Source organism: Pteropus medius, unplaced genomic scaffold (assembly GCF_902729225.1).
Source record: "Pteropus medius unplaced genomic scaffold, Ma_sr-lr_union100, whole genome shotgun sequence".
Classification (NCBI taxonomy): Eukaryota; Metazoa; Chordata; class Mammalia; order Chiroptera; family Pteropodidae; genus Pteropus; species Pteropus medius.
Window position 1 is genome coordinate 16,912,769 of NW_024340696.1, and position 21,407 is coordinate 16,934,175.

General features: G+C 40.9%; 1 long non-coding RNA gene across 1 annotated transcript in view; it reads right to left on the reverse strand.

The window, feature by feature from the left end:
* Nucleotides 1-19,144: 19,144 nt before the first annotated feature.
* LOC120606223 (uncharacterized) overlaps nucleotides 19,145-21,407 on the reverse strand; it is a 32,783-nt gene continuing 30,520 nt past the window's right edge. Inside the window, exon 3 of the long non-coding RNA XR_005653848.1 lies at nucleotides 19,145-19,499. This is a non-coding gene — a long non-coding RNA (uncharacterized LOC120606223). The remainder of the gene's footprint in view (nucleotides 19,500-21,407) is intronic.

Sequence of the window (21,407 nt, forward strand, 5' to 3'; positions counted from 1 at the left end):
CACACACACACACACACACACACGAGAATCAGAAAGCAAGAAGATCTTTCCTAAGGAAAACTGAGGCCTATCCTGAAATGCACGACTGCATTACACCAATTATTCCTGATCCAGGCTGAGGTGTCCGGGTACAGCGGATAATTAGAGGCTGTCCCAGTCTTTGCACTGACATGACTGGTGCTATTTAATGTAATTACATTACAGTAAAATGAGTTTTCCCATAATTGGTAGGTACAGCATAATTGTGACTACATAGAATATTAACACCCTAATTGCCAGAGCCTTCCGAACACGTTACCTAATTAAATGTTTCCCTTCTTTCTGCGCAGAGAAATGAGAGAACTGAAATTTTCTAAGATAGCCTCTCACATTAGTCCTATTTCTTCATACATCAATCCCGTCAGACCCTTCAAGAGATCCCACGTTTACCCCTGCAAGGAAACGATGTCATGCACTTTCCACCTTCCTTCCCTACTAAAACCTGCTCTGCCAACCAGCAAGCATCTGACAGATTAATTTTGTTTGCAGGTATTACAGAGAGCACTAGGATTACAATGAGACAGGCCTGGTTCAAATCTCAGCTTGCCCACTTTATTTCCATGTGACTTTGGCAATCACCTAACCTAGCTAAGTCTTAGTTTTCTCATCTGTAAAATAGAGATTATATCACCCACCTCATGGTACTAATGTAGCAAGTAAATGAGTTAGAGCACATAATAGGTACTTAAGAAATATTTGTTGAATTTGAGGGTAACTCACTAATCAAAATTAATAAAATGTTATTCCCAGGATTATTTCTATTTTTGACAGTAAAACTGATACTTTTAATTAAAACAATCTAGATCACTATTCAACACATAGTAAAGTATTAAAGGAAGTAGAACGGGCTTCTCCAAAACCCTTTAAGTTCCATTATAGTGTCTGTCCACTTCACAGGTGCAACAGCATGATGATTTAATGTGCATGCCACAAATCCAGATGGCCCAAGTTCAAGTCTCAACTCTGCCACTTACTAGCTATATGACCCTGAACAAGCGACTTAATCTATTTGTGTTATTGATTCCATCCACAAATGAGGAATAATGTTTAATTAAACTCCTGAAATTGTTATGAGGATCAAGTTAGTTAAAACATACAAACCTAACAGTAACTGGCATATTGTGAGCACTCAAAAACAGTTGGTTATTATGATTCTTATTCTATGATTGCTAATCTAATTGTGCCTTCACCAATGAAAGAGATAAAATAATCATTAGAACCAAAAGAACATTCCCTTGTATCAGGAAAGCTACAAATGCAAACTTGAAGAAGGAATGGAAGGCTAATAGTCTCAATGCAACAATAACTCATATTCGCTTTAAGATAAGTGCCATAGTCTAGGAGTCATTATGAAAATGAAAAAAATAAAAATAAAAAACAAGCTTTCCAAAATCCCGGTAATGTAAAAGTGTTAATGTCACTTTGAGACCTCAGGCTGCTCTAGGATAGGCCAATGGAAGGGCTTATAACCAGAACTAGGGGTACAGCCACAAATGCTGAACAAACTCACCAGTAAAGAATATATTGTTTTTTCAAATTCAGTAAACTGCAGCAGGGTATAAATTTATGCTTCTCCCTTTCAAATTTGACCAGTCCAATGAGATGCTTTCAACTAGTTGGGGGGGGTTTTGCCTTACATTTTTGCCAACTTCTATTGCCTTATAGCTGGAAAGGTAGTTGAAAAATACTGAAAACTCAAAGATTTGCCTCTTAAATTAAGTGTTGTCCTAGAATTTACAGAAGTGAACATCCAAGTGAACTGGAATTCATTAAATAAGGAGAAACAGGGTTACTGCTTACAGTGGGATTGCTATCATTTTGTCTACCCGGCACCTGCTTTCTGGTGGGAATGCCACTTCCTGTCCACTCTCCCCACATTCAAACACTAACCATGAGGTTTATATAGCAGTAGCCACATTCTTACAAATCCCAACCCCATGACCACTAAAGACTGGCCCTGGATTGGTCCCCTGACTCAAGCAGAGCCAATGATAATATCCCATCTACCTGGCTACCACTGATTGGCTCAGGAGAAGCCACCTGACTCCTCTCATCACACCCAGCCAATCAGACACTTTCCAAGTATTGAGGCCATAGATGTGGGATGAAGTCCTCTCCAATGGCAGGAGTTATAAGACATAAAACTCAGAGCTACTAATGATGATGGTTCCTCTTTATGTATAAGAAAGAAAAGGGAAAAAAGCAGCCTCCAGTGAGAAAGAAGACAGATGACACGGTAAAATACAAAGAAGGGGCTAGTGATGTTCCAGTCCTTGCTCTAGTCTTTCTCGCAGCTCAGATTTCTATGATTTGATTAGCCAATCTCCCTTAGATTCCATGGGCTAATAAACTCTTCTTCTTGGCAAGTCGTATTTCTGTCTATCACAACTAAAATAGCTCTGAATGATATGTCCCTATATCCTGGAAAGGAACAAATTGGCATTGTTAAAAACCATAGTAGGTGAGTCTAGACACCTTCGTCAAAAACCTCAATTGCTTTCACAAGGGGAGAGAAGAGACGGGCTGTGCAGTATGGTGCAAAGCACAAGAACAGGAAGAGTGTCAGGTTTTGGGATGGAGACCTTGCTCTACCTTTTCCTAGTGAGTTACTTGGGCAGACCCTTCAGCCACTTTAGGTCACTTTCTCATTCATAAAACAAAAGGACTACAAGACTTTCAGACCCCTTCAAACCCAAAAATCCTGGTTTTCAATTTCATTTCTCTAAGGCCATTGCTTCTGAGCTACCAGGATTCGCTGGTATTTATCTAGTGGAAGTTATTTTTCAAAACTTCTCGTTCTCATTCTCCTTTTGTTAGTCTGGAAGCTTGTGTTAGCATTTAAGCCACTAATTTTCTCATTTTCAGTCTTTCTTCAATTAAATCCAACACTTCTTGCAAACTGGCTGGAAGCCTACAGCTCGGTTGGCAGAGAAAGAGGATTAACAAGAGTGGCTCATTGGAGTGATAAGACAAATGAAGAAACGGTGTGTGGTGATAATTTCTCTGGAGAGCAGTTTAACCTTGAGAAAGATTTCACCAGTAGTGGCTGAAGACACCAGTGTCTTTGAAAAAGGTTGTAAACATTAGCCTAGGGTCGTACTCACCAAGAAAGAGAGCTTTAAGTAAAGGCATTTGGAACTTGTTCAGGTCAATCTGTGGGGAGCAGATGTTACCAGGAGCTTGGGGCTGGGATGTGAGCCAAGGTCAAGGAAGAAGTCAGGAAAACTCTAGACAGATCTACAGAGCCAGCGGCCATGTCTGTTATAAAAATGAAACACTTGCTTCCAATATTTGCAGCCAACTTTGCTGTATCTGAGAAAAATATAAAGGAAGATGAAAAAAATGAAAAGCACCTGCCAAGAAGGTAGCCGCGCTGCCTGTGACATCTGAAATGGCACGTTTGAGCACTGTGGTCCACCTTCTGTAGCCTACTAATAATGACAGGAAGAAGTTCCTAATGAAGTTATTGCTCTGCTGACCGAATTAATGATTTTCAGTTACAGTGCTTGCAAACACATCACGTCAAGTGCTTGTGTGTTAGCTGAGGCAGAACTTGGGAGACCTGACTGTCCCCAGTTAACTCATTGCAGGGACGGACCAAAGCATTGGGAAAGAACAGGGCTAACCAAGGGGAATGGACTGTGCTTGCCAGAACACTCAGAGCCTTGTCAAGTATTCAGGTTAGGAAAAGGAGAAAGGGAGAGGAGAAGGTGAGAACTGTGTAAAGTGGGAAGAAAGGCACCAGAGGACACACAACGCCACTCATGGCCCTGATTCGCAGCAGCCTCTGCCACCTCCTACACCCAACTTCACACTGCTCTCCTGGAGCATTCGCCCTCACCGCCTTCAACCCCACTCTCTCAACACAAACCCCAAATTTTGAACCTACACTGAGTATGTTTGCCCAAGAGTGTGAACCTCATACTATAATGAAATATGTTGGAGAAAAAAAAAATTTTTTTTTTCTGGAAGTGCTTTTTAAAGCCATCAGAAGAACATGCATCTTTAGAGGTGACAAGTTCACCTGTCGCCTCACGGGGTCCACAGCGAGGATGACATACACAAACTAGTCTCAGAGGCGACAGGCTGCATCCCACTTCCTGTGGCTGCCGCTGTTGCCATCTGCGTCTGAGCCAGTCAGGGAGTGAGTGCACAGCAGGCTGGCGAGCAGCGGCTGCCAAATTACAGAGCTAGGAGCACTTAGGGCGGTGGGAAGGGGAGGGAAGGAGGAAGCTAACTAATAGCTTGCAAGCACCGTCTTCTAAAAAGCATGTTAACCAAACAAGCTGCCATCCCTTAATCCCTCCCACTCCTGCCTGAATGTACACTAATTGAAAATTAAGTTTTCAATTTGAAGCCATTTTCTAATTCTGTCTCATTCAGGAGCAGTTAGAGCCCCAGTGTTTCGCTGAATTCCCAACATGCTTTTCATGAGCTCCCTCAGGAAGCTGACAAAAGAGCCTTGTCAACAAGTTACTGAGAGCAGCAGGTGGGAAGATTTGTGGAAGAGAGAGTCATCTTGGAAGCCAAAGAAAGCAAGGCCAGAACCAGGCTCAAGATTCTGCGATCCTGACCAGAAGCGGAAGACACTTCCACGTTCTTTTTCTCATCCTCTCCTTCCTCTTAAACTACAGTTGCAACCTGGCAAAGGAGATCTTCTCGGTCATCATGTCCGGTCATCAAAGCCTTGCCAATAAGACCTTCCTGTGGGCAAGTCCTCTGATCTCCAAGAGTAATTGATCCCAATCTCAGGGAATGAGCCTACTTAAAAGGAGAGCAAAATGTCACATTAAATAATGACAAATATGTTTACTGGGGGCCTTCTATTAAAAACTAAAGTGAAAAGTTATAAAAATTGATTTATTTTTGCTTATATTTAATCGAATTTCAGTCATTATTATTCCTGAGCAAAGAATAAATCATGTATTGATTCCTTTGGCGTACTTTTCCACACAATTATGTGATTGCACAATGAGGCACAACAAGAGCAAATAAGAGAGTCAGTTTTGGAAAATATTTAATCTTCCTCAGTTTTCCCAGGGGATTCTCTTAAGTATTTGGTATTCTAATCACTCTCTCTTGAAGAAGCTCTGGCATCCTCATCCTTGTCTACTGCTTCAGCTCTTCAGTTCTTTGCGATCCTGTTTTGCTAAATGGCATGCCTGCCATTCAGACTACTTTCTAACATCAATTCCATTGACTTTATGAAAACCTTTCACAAGATTTCTAGGTGTCCTTTGCAATGGACTTACATTGAATTTGCATTGCATTTATCAGATGTTCACGCTTCAGAAATCTTCAAGAGCCTGACACCCACCCACACAGACATTGGGTAATGCGAGGGGATAGAGGCTGGGGCTGGCCAGGGAGGGGTGTTTGACTGGGAACTGCTGTGAGCGGTGAGTCCATTAGTGGATCCTTTCATTCACAAAGGCTTTACCTACACGATTTCATAGAACCCCTATGATTTAAGTGACTGAGATATCTGCCACGGGTTGCTACCAAATGGTGATTTCAGAAGAATCTAATCCTACTTAATAACTGAGCTATGAGGAAAGACAAGGAAGGAGGCTTTGTTTGGGAGCTCAATTAATGAAGTCTTTCAAAGGCATCATTATAAACTATGATAAATAAGACAACCATCATACCCCCTTCTCAATGTTTATGACAAGCAAGAATCTCATATGCCTTGACTTGAATCTAGGTCTGAAAATGCAAATTTTATGATTAATTGGAACTCGAGTGACATAAATGGAAAGCTAGAGAAACTGAAATCTTAGGGACAGAAGGAAATAAATGAATAATATGTGTGAATGTGCCTGGGGCTTGAAGAATGGGAGATAGGAGTCAGGACGGTGGTGCAAAAGCTCAAAGAAGCATCAGATGTCAGGTAGAAGTTAAAACGTTTGAGGAAAAAATAAGCCCAGGATTGAGAAGGAAAAGATTCAAGGAGTTATCAATTCACCTTGCTGGGAAGAAACTAAAATACCAGCTTTTAAAAGTGCTATTCGCGGGGAGAAAATCAGTGGTTCAGGGTTTGAATGCTTCAAGAATATAGTTTCAACATGGAACTTGAGAGTTAGACTTAGTTGCCCATGAGAGAACTGTGGTTCAAAGTCTGACTCAACCATTGTATGACCTGACTTTTCTGACCTTCTGCACCTCGTTAATAAAATGAGGATGTCACTCTCCATTTCAAAGAGTTTTAGAGGGTTAGAACTAATATCCGTCTTACTATTATATATACTATATACTGCCTGCCTGTCACACATTAGTCATTGGCTAAGTGGTAGCTATTATGATGATAATATGGATGGAGCTAAGGTATACACAGCCAACCTGCAGACAGACAAGTGGAACTGTATCTGCCTAAGCCAACAACAGTTTCTATTTCCTGATTCTGTTACAAAACAGACTCTGCACTCTGTACCAATGACTGAGGAGCAAACACTAAGAAGCAGGGTGTCAAAGTGAAACAAGGAGGAGCCCACAGCAGTTCAGAGTTGAGGTACAGTGAAGAGAAATGCTCTAGGTCTGCACACACTCTCAGAGGTGACCAGTAATGATGGAGAAGCAGCTTTCCCTGGCTGTGACCTGGACAGTCTCAGCCCAGAAATGAGTCAGTGTGTATGGGAAAAACTTTGTCATTCTTGGCATTACAAGATTAATAGCAGGAAAAATAAAATAAAACATAATTGCAGTAGCAAATCATGGGAGGAAGACTGGTAGGTTAATTCCTGTTTCTCTGAAAATGCAAATAACATCCTCAAGTTGGGTCCTCTAGAGGCAGAGCCTGAGGTAAGGATACACATAACTTATTGAGGCCACACTCTCAGGAGGGACCTGTAAAGGAGTGAGGCAATAGGAAAAGAACTGAGCAGGGATGTGGTCTCAGGTAAAGCCCAGCCTTGGTCGGTAAACTAGATGGGGAAGTCAACCACCCAGTCATCTCCGACAAAGTGGCTCCTGTCAGCCAAGGACAATTATCCACTGAAGGTCACTGATATGACCTGTTAGCCATAGCTCAAAAGGTGTGCACCTGCTGGTAATGGGATCTGGGAGAGGCACCAGCCACCTCTACTAAAAACAAAAACAAACAAACAAACAAAAAACCATTTAGGTGTATTAATTCAAAATAACCTTATGAGAGTCTCCTAATTTACAGAGGAGAAAAGTGAAGCTCGGGTAATCTAAGTAACTTGCTCTAAGTCACCCAGCTTATGTTGGCAGAGCCAGGATTTGAACCCTGGCACTGTTTCTGGAACCCCCACATCTGGCCACTTTTCAGCCTTATGAGATACTGTTGTAGGTTGAATTGTATGCTCCACCCCCTAAAATGCTGAAGACCTAATCCCTGATACATCAGAATGTGACCTTTTTTGGATACGGGGTCATTGCAGATGTAATTAGTTAAGTCAAGGTCACACTGAAGTAAGGTGAGCCCTTAATCCAACATGACTGGTGTCCTTATAAGAGAAAACACAGACACATGAGGGAATAATGCCGTGTGAAGACAGGAGCAGAGATGAGTTACACAGCTACAAGCAAGGAGCACCAAGGATTACTCCCACACCACCAGAAGCCAGGAAAAGAGCGAGGAAGGAGCCTCCCCTACAGATTTCAGAGGGAGCATGGCTCTGCCGATGCCTTGATTTTACTTACTTCTAGGCTCCAGAAGTGGAAAAAGAGTAAATTTCTATTGTTTTAAACCTTTCAGTTTGTAGTACTTTGTTATAGCTGCTCTGGGACACTAATACAGGTACTAAGAGAAGGTACTAACCACTGGGGAAGAAAAGACTGTCCTGGTACAATTATTAATTTTAAGCTCAAAATAATAATGTATTCAAAAGTAGACTGTAATCATAGGTAAGTATTTCAAATGACATGTAAACAAGGAATTCATACAGTCTTCAGAGAGAGCTTAAGCTGTAGTGTTTAAGCTCTCGGTCTTGGAGTCATACTGGCCAGCGTTAACAATTCTAGATCAATCACTTATTTAGCAGTTGCATAGACTTGCGCAAGCGTACTGACCTCTCTGCTCTTTCGTTTTCTCATTTGTGAACTGGTGACGGTAATAGCACCTTCACCTTAAGATTGAAAAGTGCATTATATAAAATAATATATTTAGCAGTTCACATACAGCCTAGTACATAATGTGTTAGCCATTATTTCTATTACTAATTTGAAACCCAAGCACCATGGACTAGGAAAACCTGAGCTCATGTCTCATTTCTATTCCTGGATACCCCTGCACCTCCAAACCTCCTCTCCTCAGCTGAAAATGAGATTGATCCAAAATATTGTTGGAAAGTTACAGCGATCAAATAGGACAACATGTAAACGTCCTTGAGGAATAACACTCTTTGCAAATATGACACATGATGACGATGCTAGCTTATTATTCCCCACCGAATTACAGAGAACTATTTATGGGCTGGCAGGAGGAATCATTCCCTTCTAGATTCAAAAGGCCAGAATTTCTCAAACTTTAATGAGTATAGGGGTCACTTGGGTTGCTTGTTAAATAAAATTCAGATTCTGATTCCACAGGTCTGGAATGAGGCCTGACAGTCTGCACTGCTAAGAAGCTCACAGGTGATGCCCATGCTGTGAGTCCAAAATTCACTGAGACATATCCTTGCCTTGCAAAATACCAGATTTCCTAGTGAGAGGGGGCCCATTGCTTAACAGTTAAGACTGGGGCCCCTCTGGAATTTAGCAAAATAATGTATCATTGTTCTGAGAATAAAAAGGTCTTTTGTTACAAATATAAAGTCTGTATCTGTGCTTGCTGTGTTAGGGATAAGCACCATTAAAATAGCTCTGGAGAAGTCCCTCCAGTTGGAGATGAACGCCTATTTGTGCCCTGAGGGGTGCTTAATGCTTCCCGAAGGAGCCCCTCCAGTCTGAATTGTGTCAACCACTCCCAGTGGCCTAGTCCCACAGCACAGCCTGTACTAGGGCTGAGGAGTAAATGCTGGATGAAAAAAAATGACAGAGATTTATTGCCCCCTACTGGATGAATAAAGAAAAGTAAGGGTATAGTAAAGTATTTCATTTATTCCAGCTCTTAAATCTGAGAAGGGCCAGAAAGGGGAGGTAGGGAGGGAGCGTGGGTTCTAGAACTGCAAAAGACCATGAACACTGGAGGTTCAACCCTCTGATCATCAAGTTCAGCCCTGGAACATAAACCACCTACACCTGATGCCATCCCTTTTCTCAATCTGCCAATTCCCGGAAGAATAACAGCTACAATAATTTGCACTTATTCATTTGAAACAAATTTAGTCAGCACTTTCGAAGGGCACACATCATGCCAACCGTGGGAATGCAGCAGTGAACACTGAGCCATCCTCAGCTCTAGCTTTACTGTCTAATAAGGTAGCCACTAGCTACATATGGCTATTTCTATTTAAAGTAATTAAAACCAAATAAAACTTAAAATTTAGACCCTCCATCGTACTAGCCACATTTCTAGTACAGTAAGTCCTCACTTAACGTCGTCAAAAGGTTCTACAACGTTAAAACAAACGACGTATAACGAAACCAGTTTTAACAGGCCGGCTGATAGAAACAAAAGTTCCTTTGGCATCTCATCCGCCTTATAAGGATACACGTTATTCAAGGGCCCGTTGTACTCAAAAGACACATGTAACTCTTGGCTACCATTGGACGGTGCAGATACAGAATATTTCCATCATTGCAAAAAGTTCTATTGGAGGATGCTGGTCTAGAAGGGGAGACAGGCATTGAGCAAATCCACAAATAAATGGGTTAAATAATTGCTTTTTTTTTTTCAGCAACTCCAGAAAGGTTGGCATTTATCTTAAAAGGTCTGTGGACCGCAAGAAAAAATTTACCTTTGAGATGGACTCCCCATCGTCAACCGAAGGCCAAAATAATCAGAATCTAGAGGCCATCTGCTGGCAGGGGCTTCTCAGGTACTCTACCCCGGGAAGAATCTCTGGCTGAACTCTCAGCTTCCCGCCACGTCTTGCTCATTTACTTTATCTGCATCAACTACTATAAAGGAGTTCCTGGTTTGGTCTTTCAACCAATGAACTGAGACTGGCCCCATCCAATCAGAACTGCTCCATAACAACCAATCAGGACGTCAATACCAACCAATCAGAACTGCGTGATCGAACTTAATTAAGACCCTGGGCGGGCAGGAATTTTCTACAAAAAAAAAAAGGCTCCCCTTTCTCTCCATGGATCATACTTTTTTTTTTGCTGGAGGCTGCATCTTCCCAGTTCGCAAACTGATTACCTGAATAGTCTCTACTTTTTCCCTCCGATGCCATTTGGATTTATTTACGGACCTCTGACCCACTTAGAAAAAGTTGAGCCAACGCTCCTTCCTACACCCTATGAGCTCTGATTGGGAGGTGGAGGAGACACCAGTTCTTGAATGCCCCTTCCTTCCTGGACTCTGGACTCACAGCAATACGACTCAGCGATACAAGACTGAGACCACAATACCTGCATGTTTACAGTCAAGGGAGCAGAAGCTGAGAGAAATTTAATTGAAGGGAAGTCGAACTGAAGTCACACAGATCCTGTCAATGGTGGAGCCAGGATTTGAACCTGGATTTGCCTCAAAGCCTGAGCTGCCTCCAAGCATGTTAAGCCCACTGAGAAGAACTTTCATGAGGCAGAAGGTGCTTACAGAGAGAACCCCAGAGTGGCCCCCAAATCCTAGAACCCCACCGAATCCGAGCGGACAAAGATTCTCAGACGGTAAACCTTTCTGGGATTCACAGCCTAGGAAACCTGGACTCCAGTCTGGGCCCCACTATTTAGCTGTCACCTGGCAATCATTTAGACTTATCATCCCTCAATCTTCTCACTTTTAAAATGGCGTGGAATGGTAGTACTTATCCCATCGGGTCTCAAGAGACTTTTTTTTAATTGAGGTATAATGACAAATAAAATTGAAAGGTATTTAAAGTGTAAAACATGATGATATACATACATAGCAAAAGGATTCCCCCATCGAGTTAATTAATACATTCATCAATTTTTTTTTTTTTTTTTTTTTTGGTGAGAACATAATGAGTTTTTAAATGAAGCGAACTTTACAAACTACTTAGCACGATGTCTGCCACATAGTAAGATGCAATTGTCACCATAACGTAATGATTGGGGGGACAGTAGAACTCAGAGGTCAAAGCTCTAAGTCAGACCACCTGGTTTAAATCTTGGTTTGGCTTGTCCAGAACTGGCTTTGTTACTAGACAAGTTACTTATCCTCGTTTGTAACAAGAATAACAATACCTACCTTAAAAGTTTGTGATATTAAATGAGATCATTTATGTAAAGATAATTTATGTAAACTATGCTAAAGTTACTTAGCATAGTAACTTACCAGGCACATAGTAATCTCAATAACCATTATCTGTTAATACGGGCAAACAGGAGCCTCGGGGATGGAGGCTGAGCACCATCTAGTGTTCTCTAACTGCGAGCCAAGTGCAGCGAACAGCACAGCCAAAGACACCAGACTCCATTGATAACTTAATATTCTCAAAGACCTTCTAGCCTCCCTCCAGCCACCTCCTCAAAGTCTAAGTTCTAGAGGCTGATGGGGGGGCGGGCAGGGGCTGGACGGGGAGGAGATGTAGTTTTCTAAAGCCTTCTGGGCCAATCCTAAGTGAAATACTCAAAACCCATAAACTATGGCTGTCAGGAAATACTCCTCTTTCCAGATGTGCAACGTTCTCATTTCTGCAAAGCAGCATGGCACCTGGAGAGGGCATCCCACAAACCTAGGTTCAAGCCCCAATTCTGCCCTGACTAGCTCTGAACTTCCGGAAAGTCATTTCAACTCACTAAACCTCAAGTTCCTCATCTGTAAAATGGGTGGGCACTGCCCAGTGGGAGGTGCTCTAATGTGAGACAGGGCTGGGTTCATGTCCTGAGCATCAACCTGGCTTTTCTGAACTGCCAATTTCTCTTCCACCAGGTGCAACAATTCCAACCTTGATGAGTTGTTAAGAAAATTATATAAACTAAAGTTTGTAAACCAGCAGACCTATAGAAGGCACGCACGCGCGCGCGCACACACACACACACACAAATCATAGCTCTCTTCATTAGTTATTCTGCCGGTTTGTTGGGAAGTTGAAATGAAATGATGTACATGAAAATTCATAATACAATGCCTTGCACGTAGTAGAAGCTGTATGATGTGGGTGTGGGTGTTGTGGGACACCACCCAGATCCCCCAAAAAACTTCAGTAGTGATAGCTAAGAGCTCACAGCTGAGTTCCCTTCTGGGAATTGTTCTCAGCTAAAGACAGCAGCCTTGCCCAAGGTCAGACACCTTACCAAGGGTACCCCACACCCAGTGATGTCAATTTGTGAGTATAAAGGCCCAACCTGATTGCTTCATTTGGGTTAACTCTGCAGGGTCATTCTAACTTCAGAGCTCCCCATGAGATAACTCAGGTCTTTGTTGTGGCTGAATCACACCTCAGCTTCGCCTCTATCCATTCCTGCCTCCTTCACTTCCCCACAGCTGGCATCCAGGGAGCTTTTTCCAATGAGCTGGCTTCATGCAAGTCTTCTGAGCCTGCTTCCTGGGGAGTCTTCCTGCAACACTTAAATGTTAACTCTTTCTTGCACTCCCCCAAGTCCCTGCTTCTTCCCTTCCCCACCCCACCCCCGTAAATTGAGGATATGGAACAAGTATCCTTATCTCTTATCAGCTTCACTAGACAAGAATTAAGATAAAGGGGACCAAAAAAAAACAAAAAACCTAACACCTCAACCTCGCTTTCCTCCCCTTTAAATTAAGATTAATTATTACAGTGCTGCACATTGCCAAAAATTTTTAGGCAAAACAGTGAGCTACAGTGGTGATGATACTTCAGGAAATAATATAAGTATTTTATAAAAATCTAAGGAATTAGGAAACTATTGGTTGACAGTGAGTTAATAATTATAATAGCCACATTTATTAAATATTTAGTATGTACCAGTCACTGTGATAAATACTTTACATGGACAGTGTCATTCAATTACCAAAATCGTAAAGGTAAATACTATTATTACCACCATTCCGTAGCTGAGAAAACTTGAGCTTAGAGCACTACATGATTTGCCCAAGGTCATGTAGTGATTAAGTAGATGGAAGTCAGGATTTGCTTCCAGGCATTTTGATTCCAGAATCAGCACTCTTATCCACCAAGTGTACTGCCAACTGGAATTGAAATAAGATCAAGGCAAGACTCTCTCTTTCCTTGATGATGAACCCTTCATTATGCAATAATTCTGATTTTTGAAGACTATTACTTAGAGTTCTAGGAATTCTAGTAGAAATTCCTGGAAATCTAAGGCTTCTGGGCAATATATGGATATATGGGTCAGAAGCCACTATTTTATGGGGACAGCTGAGTCTTTCTAATGACATAACAAGACGATCAAGCTAAAAGACTTCCATTACACTAACTTCAACTGCCTTTTACACAGCTTGAAGTCATCCTGCTCAGACTTCATGGAGCCTTAGAGTCCCAGGGTGGGAGGAGAGAGATTCCACCATTCGTTTGGAAGTTAGAAGCTGGCAGCTTCCACTCCCAGTGAAAGAAGCACTTCCACAACCATTTCTTTTTGGCCCTCCTAGAACCTTTCAACAGGGAAGCTAAAAACAGGCTGCTGACAGTTTAATTTCCTAGCGGCAGGCCTGAGAAATGAAGGCACCTCAGAGTCATCAGGAATGAAGTCATAACAGTGGAATGTTCTCAAAAATGAGGACACCTGGGAAAAAAAAGAAGAAAAACATGGCAGGTCGTTTCCATTATTTAGTGCAGCAAAACACATTGTCCCAAAACTTAGTGGCCTAAAACAGGGCTAGTAAACTATAGTCTGTGGGCCAAATTCTGTTCACCACCTGTTTTTGAAAATAAACTTTTCTTGGAAGACAGACACATTTGTTTATATATCATCTATGGCTGCTCTCACACTATAATAGCAGAGTCAAGTCATTATAACGGAAATTGTATAACCCAAAATCTTAACATATTTACTATCTGGTTCTTTCCAGAAAAAAAAAAATTGCTGACCACTGGCCTACAACGATTTTTTACTCCTCACAGTTCTGTGGTTTGACTGTGCTGCTCTGCTGCTGCTTTGTCCTGTACTCGCTCAGGCAACCTCACTCAGCTGTATAGTGAGCTAGAGGGTAGGCTCAGTGGACACAACTGGGGTAACTGAGCCTCTTCCTGTGGTCTTTCATCCTCAAGGAGGCCAGATCCCTGTCCCCTACATGGTGGTGGCACAAGCCCCAATATACAAGTGCTTATCAAGCCTCTTCTTGCATCATGCTTGTTGATATTCAATTGGCCAAAGCAAGTCACATTAGCAAGCCCAGAGGCGATGTGGAAGGTCATTATACAGGATATGAATATTGGGAGGAGTGCTTCATTGGGAGCCACAATGGGCTGGAACTGCACCATCGGCTCTCCCGCTGGCCCACACTTCAGACTTGAACTTGCCTGCCTCCATAATCGAATGAGCCAATTCTTTATGATAGATCTCTATTTGGATACACATTCTGTTGGTTCTACTTCTCTGGGGAATCCTAATCCAAGCCCATTGCAGTTTTAGGCAAAAAAGGGCATCAGGTTTTGTTGTCATCTTCTCAACATTAGGACAGAGAAAAGAGGAACCACTGTCCCTTGATTTGCAGGGAAAAAAAAAATACTTTTACAAACCATCACCTTGAGAATCTATTACCCACTGAGTAAGGAGCACAGCCAGAACCAGGGCTGTCTGACTCCCAAGCATCTATTCTTAACCCCTTTTGCGGGGTTGAATGGTGGTCCCCAAAATGATATGTTTTCTTTCTAATCCCCAGAACCTGAGAATGTTATCTTATTTGAGAGGGAAAAGGGGAGAGAGCCAGTCTCTGTAGATGCAATTAAGTTAAGGATCTCAAGATGAAATCATTCTGGATTGTTTGGATGGGCCCTAAGTCTCATGACAAGAATCCTTATAAGAGACAAACAGGAGAGACTTGATAGACAACAGAAAGCCATGTCTGTTATTTTAAACCACCAAGTTTGTGGTAATTTGTTAGGCGCGCCACAGAAAACTAACACACCCTGTTTCCAATATTGGAGGATACATTTGGAGGAGACAAATTGACCTCTAGAGAGCAACTTGCATCATTCATTCTTGAAATATATATGAATACGATCTTAAAATGGTACAAGGAAAAGAGCTAACATTGACCGGGCCCTTACGATGGGCCAGGCACTGCCCTAGGCACTAACTTCTATTATTTCATTTAATCTTCACAACAATTTTATAAAGTAGGTTCCACTCATAAGTATGTAAAGCTCTTCTGGTATGGCTCAAATTGGATTACGAGGTTGGATGTGCCTGAATAAAGAACTGTGAGACTCCAGACATGACTTAACATATCTAAGAAATAAACACATTGAACCAAGAGGCAGTTAGGTATAGTAGGGGTGCACCCATCTGAGACAGACTGCCTACATATGAACCCCAAAAGTTGTACTCACCAACTGTGTGACCCTGGGCAGGTACTTAACCTTTCTATGCCTTCGTTTTTCCATATTTTAGATGGGAATAATGCTGGAATCTGCCTTCCATAAGGTTGTTGTGAGTTCAAGCACGTAAAGCATTTAGGAAGAAGCCTGGCAGATAGCAGCCACTTCATAAGGTTTCACTATTGTTCTAACACACATACTTTTAAGCACACAGTAAACACTCAATGGATATTTGCTATTATTATCATCATTAGTTCAATTAAAACTCAGCTAGACTTTAATCCTTCTCTGATTTTTCTAGAGAGTCACGATCTTTTTTCTGCTGAAATTTAAAAGGCCTCCTTGGAAGATAGAAATTGGATTAAAATAAAAGCTCTCAGAGTGTAGACTCTCAGATTGATCCAAAGTACAAGGCGTATAAAGTAATGGCAGGGGAGAGGGGCGGTCCTTTAAGCTTTCACCATATATTTAATAGAGAATTAAATCTAATTTCAAAATTACAAAATAAATAGATTCAAAGATAGTCACAGCACTCAAAATGTCACACTTTGCTAGGGCAAAAGCCACCGATTGTTAGGTGGGCGAGAGAATGGAGGGTTAGGAGAAAGAGGAATGGTTTTTCTAAAAATAGAATAAAATAATAAAAATAAAAACAAAGAAAACGATTCCTACTCCCAAGAAATCTGTAGGAGCTTTTGCCATACTCTAACAAGCTGGTCAGAAACATTTGAATTTGTTTGTTTATTCCTTAGTTCATGCCTTTATTTGTTTAGCATTTATTGACCAATAATAGTAGTTCCTCATCACCAAGTTTTATTATTTACAGGCCAGAAAAAAATTGAGAGTCATAGAAGGCCAATAAAAGAAAAGAGATGCCCACTGCAGATGTCCAGGGAAAGTGCTAAACCAGATCACTTCCCAAATCTCTTGTAGTTCCTATAAGGCTGATCATTCCAGACCACGACATTGGTATATGTGGTATACATATCCCAGGTGTCAGGACATGAAATCTTTCTACTGGCCGGTTATACCGTATATTGATATTATTGCTTTACTTTTATAAACCAAGTATATTTTACTTGTGCATTTTGTTTTTCTCCCTCTACTAGAATGTAAGCTTCATGCTCACTTGGCTTTGCTGCATTCTTGAATAGGTCTGAGCTCATAGGAAATGTTCAATAAATACTTACTAAGTAATGAGCCAAAACATAGCCCCTGCTCAAGCATGCAGCCTGATAGAATGGAATCCAAGTGACCTTTAAACACTCCCATTGAGAAAGGATGGTATACAACTCCCCCCCAAAAAGATCAACACTCCCCTCACTTCCCCTTCTCTGGGACCAGTCCCACCCTCCTCCATCTGTACACATGGGCCCCTGACAGCCATGTTTGCTATATGTGACCTTGCTTTCCTGGTCTTAACTGATTGGAACACAGCAGACATGGGACCTAAGCTGAGCCAATTCAATTTTCTCTTCTGGGACTTAATTCTGTCTTTGTAATAATAAAAGGAGTTTAACAATATGACCTCTGAACTCGTTCACAAATCCAATGACAAGGAGAAAGAATATATATAAAACTACAAAAGTCACTGTAGAAAAGCTGGACACTATAGAAAGAAGGAAATAAAATCACCTATTTATCAGTTTGTAATAATGAAAAATAGGAAGCAACCTACATATCGAAAGAGAAATGGATAAACTACGATACATTAATACTAGGCAGTACTGCTACGGAAAGATCTACAAAAAATATTAAGTAACAAAAAGGCACAGTACATAATATGCGATGTGCTTACATTTTTTTTAAACTATATATTGTACATAAAGGTCTATAAGAATATAAACTATACTGGTAGCCACAGTTACTTCTGGGGATGAGCGATATGAAGAGGAACTTTTGCTTTTTATGTAAAATATTTTTATAGTATTTGAATGTATTATGATAACACTGTATTCTTATGTAACTTATTAAAGGGGAAAAAACTCAAAATTATGAAAAGATACTAATAAAAAGTAGATTCTATTGAGAGCAGAGACAAGGAAACAATTTAGGAAGGCTTCGATGTCACTCAAATGGGGGTGAGGGAGTGCTGAGCTGAAGCAGAAGGAGTAGTGAGGAAGAGATAAAGGTACGATAGATTTAGCGTATAGAATTGAGGTTTGTGATTGACTGAATGTAGTGGTGAGGAGGAAGGAGTGGTCGGGGAGGAGAGGCAATATACTTTATAGTAAAGAGAATGGGCTTTGAAATTCAGCTGCCAAGACTCAAAACCCAGTTCAACCATTTATCAGTAAGGGACATTGGGCAAGTTTGTTCACATCTCTCTGTCTCAAGTTTGCTAATCTGTCAACAGGGACGATACTATTTTTTCCTAGCTCATAGAGCTTTTGTGAATCAATTCACATAGAATTCTTAGAACTTTGTCATTGCTCAATATGTGTTGGCGATCATTAGGATGACTGCCATTTTTGTTACCATCATCATTATTATTGTTGTTGTCAACATTATAATCATTAAGAACAATCCCAGGCCCTTAGCTTAGATGACCAGCTGGAAATAGAGGAAACTATAAAATGATTCGAAGCATTCTCCAGGACTGAGAGGCAGAGAAGAATAAAGAAACCAAAAAAAGGTCACAAGCCTGATTCACTGCATTGGGGAAAGAAGGAAGGAAGGAAGGAATGTTGGATGAAATGCCTGGCAAGTTAGTTGAGGATTAGATTTGGAGGAATTTGTATGAATTGTTATATCTTAGAACAGAGAAACACTGGATGAGTCTTTCTCCTCTTTTTAAATTTATGTTTAAAATTCTAGCTACGTGAAATTACATAGAGACATGTAAACAGATATTATGTGTACATATCATCACACTCTTTTGTCATGAATTAAAACATTAAGCCAAAGATCCCCTTTACAAACACAGCCCCACTTCCCTATCTCCCCTTCTCTACTTTTACACATACCCCGTGCTACGTCAAATACCTCACTTGGGTTGTATGATTAAAATACACCTCTATTATTGTCTTCTACTACCTCTTTAAAATTTATTCAGGTAGAGTAATCTTATTCTGGCCCTAGAGAGAAATTCTAGCAGACCCATGACTTTTCTGCTTGCTCTTAGTTAAAAGTTAGTCCTCAGTTCAGAAATTAAAATGTCCATTCCATGGCTATCTTCAATAAAACTAGAAATAACAAGTATTGGAGAGGATGTGAAGAAAAGGGAGCCCTTATACGCTGCTGGTGGGAATGTTAATTGGTACAGTCCGCCCTCTGGGTATCTATGCAAAAATTTTGAAAACATTTATTAGTAAAGATATGTTTACCCTTATATGTTCACTGCAGCAGTATTCACAATAACCAAGACATGGAAAAAACTTAAGTGTCCTTCAATAGATGATTGGATAAAGAAGCTGTGCCATATATAATGGAATATTTCTCACATAAAAAAATGATGAAATATTGCTATTTGCAACAACATGGATGGATCTTGAGAGTATCATGCTAGATGAAATAAGTCAGACAGAAAAAGACAAGAACAATATGATTTTGCTCACATTTAGGATATAAAACAGAAAGCAACAAACGAACAAACAAAACAAACTCACTCAGACACAGACAACAGTATGACAGTTACCAGATAGGGAGGGTAAAAGATATAAATACACAGTGACAGAAGGAGACTAGACTTTAGGTGGTGAGCATACAATGCATTAAACATGATGTATTATAGAATGGTACTCCTGAAACTTATATAATGCTTTAACAAATGTTACCCCAATAAATTTAATTTTAAAAAATGTCCATTGCAACATATGAACCCGGACTCCAAACTTGAAGTACATACAATCAGATCTTGTTCTCTGCTCCAGCTAGGGCCTGCTTCCATTGTGAACTTCTGTTCCTTATCCTCTGCTCAGTTTGGTGGGCAGTTTCTGAGCCCTCCTGGGCATAGGTTTGACGAGGGGAGATGAGAAGAGAGGAGAAATTAGTGTATGTGAAAGGTCTTGAATTGTGCAGTTCTTCTACAAGCATTCTGTGTGGTCTGGTGGAAACCAAGTTTTCACGTGGGCCACTCTGTGGGACCTTCAGATGTCACCCCCAACTTTGACTCCCAGGAGGTGTTAACGTGCTGCTCTCAATTACCACCCAGTTTCTGCTGCAGTTGACTCTTGTCATTGGGGCTTTCTCTCTCAGGCAGAAGAGCCTTGAGTGGGTCTTAGAATGGATCCAGAATTTCTGTCTCTCTTTTACATGGCCCATCTCTAGTACAGGGAATTACTCTGCCCCTTGCTCCAGAACAATCAAAGAATTCAGGTAGATTCTCACATGGCCACTTGCACTCTGCTGCCACAAGTATCTGAAGCTTTTTCGGGCACGTGCCAGGTGCCAGTCTTTTGTGTCTCTCAACAACACAAATCACATTTCAAGCTCCTCAGAATGATTCCAGACTTGAGAGAAAGAGGTAGTAATTGCCTCAAGCTACTCACGAACACAACCCCTCTCTCTCACATGTGTGCTCTCTCTCTCTCTAAAAAATAAAATAAAATCTCATCCATTCCTCTCCTTCTATTCTCTAATCATTTTTAATGTAATCAGTCTGACCGAGGAGGACAAGAGTCAGGAAACTGTTTTCTAACCATTTCCTGCATATAATCTGAACAAATGGATCTGGCTGTGAAATTTGCCATCTAGTATAGCTTGATGTTTTAATCCTGAAACTTCGATTTTAACATCCTTTTACGTACATACACACAACTTTGTTCTGTATGCTTTTGTTTTTGTGAAAATTAATAAAGGGAAATCTCATTTGAAATGGAGTTGAGAAGTCAGAAGAGGGAGCCCTCACGAGCTACCACTCCAACAGACCCCAACAGGAATAATCATTATTTACAACCTCGACAGGAAGAAATGCATCTATACTTCTTTACTACTCCAGCAGGAGGAAGGAAAATTTCCTTCCTTGCCCAGCAACTCAGCCAATGAGAAACCATTACCACCCTGAGTTCTTGCTTTCCTCCAATGTACTCTAATTTAAAGAAGCTCTCCGAATTTCCTCCTTTCTCTCTATAGTGATCCCTCCTTTGCTGGCTGGACTTGCCTATGGTGTTTGTTATAGCTTGCTTGTCCCGACTTACAATTCCTCTGCTTTTCTCAATTAAACCCATTTTGCTGATAAAATAACTGGCGTTTTTATTTTTAAGGTCGACATTTTGGTACATAAATGTGATTATTTTATACCTGTTTTGCAACTTCCATTTTTTTTTTCATCTAAACTTGTATTTTAGAGACTCTTACCAGTAAGTGTATATGGTTTCATTTGTTTATTATTCTCTTGGCATTAGATACAATCAGGTGGCCCTAACTTGGATAGCTAGCAAAGAACTTTTCCAGAGGGCTGAATTCCACCCCGAGACTTTTTTAGTTGTGTGGACATAGCTTTTTTAAAAAGTAAGATTTAAATTTTTTTTTTGTTTAAGAATCAACCCATCAACCACTGGACCCACTGCCCCCTGTTGCCGGAGATTTATGGTAATCTTCCTTGAGTCTGGAGGAAATAAGAGTTTATGACTTCTCATACAGCTTGAATTCCTAAGCTTATTTTATTTTATTCCCTTTAAGATCACTTTTCTAGACAACATGAGATCTTTAAAGGGCAGAAACGCAGTCATCTTTGCATGTTCCTTCCTGTCCCCCTACCCCCTCAACCAAGAGCACCTAGCCAGACAGCCTTCAAAAAATGAATGAGCTAATTTAATCGTTCTTCCCGCCTTTTTGCACCTCCAAGAGTTAGGGGGCGATAAAACGACAAATGGCGCATTGGTTGTCAATAAAGGCCGCTCCCGACGCGCG